This window comes from Lactuca serriola, chromosome 2, assembly GCF_051521515.1.
Source record: "Lactuca serriola cultivar US96UC23 chromosome 2, Lser_US96UC23_V15, whole genome shotgun sequence".
Lineage (NCBI taxonomy): Eukaryota > Viridiplantae > Streptophyta > Magnoliopsida > Asterales > Asteraceae > Lactuca > Lactuca serriola.
Window position 1 is genome coordinate 177,668,855 of NC_136409.1, and position 4,969 is coordinate 177,673,823.

The 4,969-nt window shown below is 33.8% G+C and overlaps 1 pseudogene; it reads right to left on the reverse strand.

Annotated features, from left to right (window-relative positions):
• Window positions 1-3,221: 3,221 nt before the first annotated feature.
• On the reverse strand, window positions 3,222-4,631 carry LOC145087511 (transcription factor MYB44 pseudogene; annotated as a pseudogene).
• Window positions 4,632-4,969: the final 338 nt, after the last annotated feature.

A 4,969-nucleotide genomic window follows, 5' to 3' on the forward strand; every position in this document is an offset into this window, starting at 1 on the left:
CTGACACATAAAGTATCTCTTCTAGATGAAATTGATCCAGAGATTGCCCTAGGTACATAAAGATTTCTAGATAACGATTCAAATATTTTCCATGTTTTCAATATATGACTGTATAACACTATCTCTTGTGCATTGTAGATGTTTTCAATCTGGATTCTAATTTCCTGGAGAACGAAAAGTGATATGAAGATTTAAAGAGAAGCATTCTTCGCGATGAATCCTCATCTGAGGATGAAGAGTATTCTGATGATGTGTCTTCAGAAGAAAAGAATGAAGAGCAAATGAGAAGAAAAGAATTTGAGAGAGTATTTGAAGAAGTCAACACATGATTCTAATTCTAATTCTTGTAGTGACAGTGAGGGGAATAATAAGCGCAGAAAGAGACATTAGGATCTTGACACATCATGATTTTGATACCTTGTTACATGAAGATGTTTATAAGTAGGAGTTGTTTTTGAGGATTCTTCTATTTGATTGTAACATTATGATTTTCTTCAAGCCAATGTATAGTGTAAAGTGTTGTTTCTTTTTGACTTGATGGATACATGACTTCATACAGGTACATATGCAGTGATGTTTCTTTTTAACTTAATATATTCAGCCTGTTTTATTTGGTTAAGTGACATTTGTACTTTTCTTGAGTCTATTCTAAAGAAATATAAACAATTGAATATGTTATGTGTAGAAATATAAAAGTACATAAGCCTATAAACACTTAATTGCATAACACAAGTTGGATCACATTATTTTGGTGATATTACCAACCACATTGTTTACAACACCCACTTTACAAAAAGAAAAGAAAAAGTAATTAAAAGGGCCAAACAATGGGGATTAAATCATCAAAATGACTAAAGGGGGCTAATACAACATGTCTACTATTCACAACACATCATTTAAAACTAATTTGAATCAACAACCTTAACAAGGTCTGACTTAGACCCATGTAGCATATTTCTTTAATTTCAATAATACCATCTTATTTGACTTCTTTCTTATTGTCTGCAATTTCGAAGGTTGTGTTTAATCAATCACTTATTCTTTCAACTCATCTTCTTGTGTTTCTCTAGCATATCTGGGGTATCCATGTTGGGGTTTGATGCATTGTAAAACAAATAAAGAAAAGTAAAAACTACTTACTATCTTTTGAAACTATTGCGTATAACACCGGACCAAGGTTTTAGATTATTCACATAATTGTGCTACTATAAAATTAATAAAAATATTATAGGCTTAATTTATACTGTACCTTTCTCTTTCCTTTTTTGTTTATCTCTTGAATGGATAAACTTTACACTTAGTTAGAGACAATGTTTTACTTAACATAAATGTTTCTTCAAAAAAATGTTTAAAATAACATGTTACACATGTGCACATTACTAACTTTTTACAAATTATACTTTCAAGATAAAAGTTATTTTGCGAAACGTGTAATTTTTGCAAATCAAATTTCCGCAAAAAAAAATGGATAGTGTCCTATCACCAAGTGACTGTCGGTTTAAATAACTATCACATTTACCAAACATATAATTAAGAAGAACACTCACAAAAAACAACAAATTAGGTTTTTTTTTTTTTTTTTTTTTTTTAACCCACAAACCATACAACATTATGTTAAATAATTTAAACATAACTTGAAAAATGTGAAATTTAATATTTTGCTAATTAATTTTTGAATTATTCTTATTTTGCAAAATGATACTAGTGTGATATATATATATATATATATATATATATATATATATATATATATATATATATATATATATATATATGTGTGTGTGTGTGTGTGTGTGTGTATGTGTGTGTGTGTGTGTAAATTCCTTGAAATATTAAACAAAATAAAACTGGATTTTTCAAAAAACAAAAACGAAAATGTTGGTTTTCTAAGATGGTTTGGTCTTTTCAAATTCAAAACTTATGTTTAGATTTTTTGGTTTTTGGTAAGGTTTCGGGTCTATTTTGCAATTTTAGTTTTTGGTTTTCTCGCAAACCTCCTTAATTACCAATAAGTTTGATATGAAAGTATGTTATAATAGTTCTGTAAAGATATTTATGTTGTATATTAAAGTTTAAACAATAAACATGATACTGAGAGTTTATTAACGATAGATATGGTTATAAAAAGGGTAAATAGCATAAAAAAACACTCCGTTTACACCAAAATTTTAATTTGACAATGTGTTTTTTTTGTCTCAAATTTGACACTGTGTTTTCCAATTTGTTACAATTCTGACCACTTGACCAGATTACATGCTGACGTGTCAGTTTTGATAATGTGACATGCTTACATGATATGCTGACGTGTCAAAATTGAATTTTTTTTCCACAAAAACACTGAGCTTTCATTTTTTTTTTCGATTTTGACACTAAGTTTAATTTTTTCTTTCATTTTGACACTATGTTTTTTTGTTCCAAATCGAACATCATTTATCAATTTTTGTTCAATTTTGATCATTTTCCATTTCAATTAAAAACCATAGTTTTGTATAAATACAAGTTTTTTTACCATAATTTTATGAATAAATATGTATTAGTTATATAAAAACCGTATTTTATATTAAATACGCAACTTTAAAATGAGTTTGGAGGTTTGGAGGCGTTTAATCGATTAAAACTCGGATGTCAAGTTTGCAACCCCTGAAATTTTCACATCTTATTAGAAGTTTATGGTTAGTTTGATTCTCATGATATAACTAATGCATATTTATACATTATACTTTGAATGTCAAAAAAAAAAAAAAATACTTTCTATTTAAATAAAAATGTGGTTTTTAAACAAAAAAATATATTTATACGGTTTAAAATGTAATAAAAAAATATATTGATACGGTTTTAAATGGAAAATGGTCAAAATTAAACAAAATTGGAAAAAATAATGTTCGATTTGGAACAAAAAAAACAGTGTCAAAATTGAAAGAAAAAATTAAACTTAGTGTGAAAATCGAAAATTTTTTTTGAAAATTTAGTGTTTTTTGTGAAAAAAAAATTCAATTTTGACACGTCAGTATATCATGTTAGCATGTAACATCAGCATGTAACTTGGTTAACCGGTAAAATGATCAGAATTGTAACAAATTGAAAAACACAGTGTTAAATTAAAAAAAAAAAAAAAAGTGTTAAATTAAAATTTTTGTGTAATGGAAATGTATTTTTTATGCTATTTACCCTTTTATTTTTTCAATAAATCCCAGTAATTAATTCGTCGTTTCGAGTCTCGGTGACAAAGCATTTCAGTTGGATTCAAGTGACTGAAATTACAGTTATATCCTAAGTCAAAGAAAAACAAGACGCTAATTTCGAACAACTATCATCTTTTTATGTTTATCTTTTCATTAAACCTCCCTTTTCCCCCCTCAAAAACTCTACTCTTTACAATTTTATTTCTTTCTTTCCTTTTTTAACGAACGACCAATATTTATAAAATTTTAACAGAATGGAGGAAAGTTTCTTCCTTTTTCATCCCTCCACCTTCCATGGTTTCCGGCTACCCTAACCTAACCAGTCCTGTTCACCACAGTTCCACTCCTAAAGCCATTGAACATTCCGCCTCCCGGTTGCTCAAGACCTCTCATGTACTTCCTCACCTCTTTCCTTATCATTTCCTGCATCACTGACAAAAACTCATCACTTAACGGCACAGAGGACTTCTCCGGTGCCGGAGGACGGGACACCTGAAGCTGCTGCATCGCCAAAGATATGGCAGATGGAATCGCCGACATAAACTCAGCTTCATTGTTCAGATTTATTTCTTGATTACGATTCCCAGGAACCTGCTGCAACGGCGTCGCGGGTATAGGAACAGGGGATGGAGGCGGGGCTATAACCGTCGGAGACGGCGGCATTAGCTGCATCGGGATTGCCGTTGGCGTATCGCTCGTTTCGACTCCGGGAAGTGAAAGACTCAACGACGTTAGAGGGTCGTTCGCTGGCTGTGGAGTCGGGGAACGCGGTGACAACGATGTTGGAATTTCGATCTGCTGAGGGACGATGGCGCAGGGCCGAGAAACAGGGCGGAACGACATCGCCGGCGGACTGGAATCGCTGATATCGGATCCCGTTGGGCTACCCGGGTTGAAGAAAAGACCTGAAACGGCAACCGCTGAGCCGGCACTGACAGAGCGTTTCAACGATGGTTGTTGAATCGCGAAGTCATTAAACTCTTCGTTCGTCATCGACGAACATTTCCGTTTCAAAGTCGAGTTCCAGTGGTTTTTAATGGCGTTATCGGTTCGACCGGATAAAAGCCGGGCAATCGTAGCCCATTTGTTACCAAACCGGGCATGTGCCCGAAGGATCGTCTCATCCTCCTCCGGAGTAAAAGCACGGTGTTCCACCTGCGGCGACAGCTGGTTACACCACCGCAGCCGACAAGATTTCCCTGATCTACCAGGAATAGATTTGCTGATAAGCGACCAATTTCTCGGGCCATGCTTCTCGACAAGTTGCTGAAGCAACTCATCTTCATCGGGGCTCCATGGACCTTTGATTCGGTCCATATCTTTCTTCGAATTGTTCGCCATAAATGCAAAAATCTGTTGATTTTCAGTGAGAATTCATGGAAAAGATATGATCTTTGAATTTGAAATCGGAGAGAATTGTAGAGAGAGAAAGTGGGGTGTGGAGGTGGGGAGATGGTGGTTTTATATGGGGAGTGAGGAATATAAAAGGGGTTAGGAATGACCGGTCGAACCGGTGAGTAGGAAAGGGGGTGATGCTAGTGGGTGACCGGCTGTGAGATGAGCCAAGCGGTTGCATTTGGTATAATTTTGGAATACAGCTGGCTAACGGACACGCGTCACATCATGGCCTTGCACTCATACTTACTTTCATCTTCGTAATCTTTTCTTTCACCTCTCTTTTTCATTACTCTCTCTAGCGGTGCGTCACATACACTTTCTTGTCGTCTTCTGTAATTTTAGGATACAAGATATTTTATGTTTTCTCTACTTCCCTCTAAAAAAAAGTT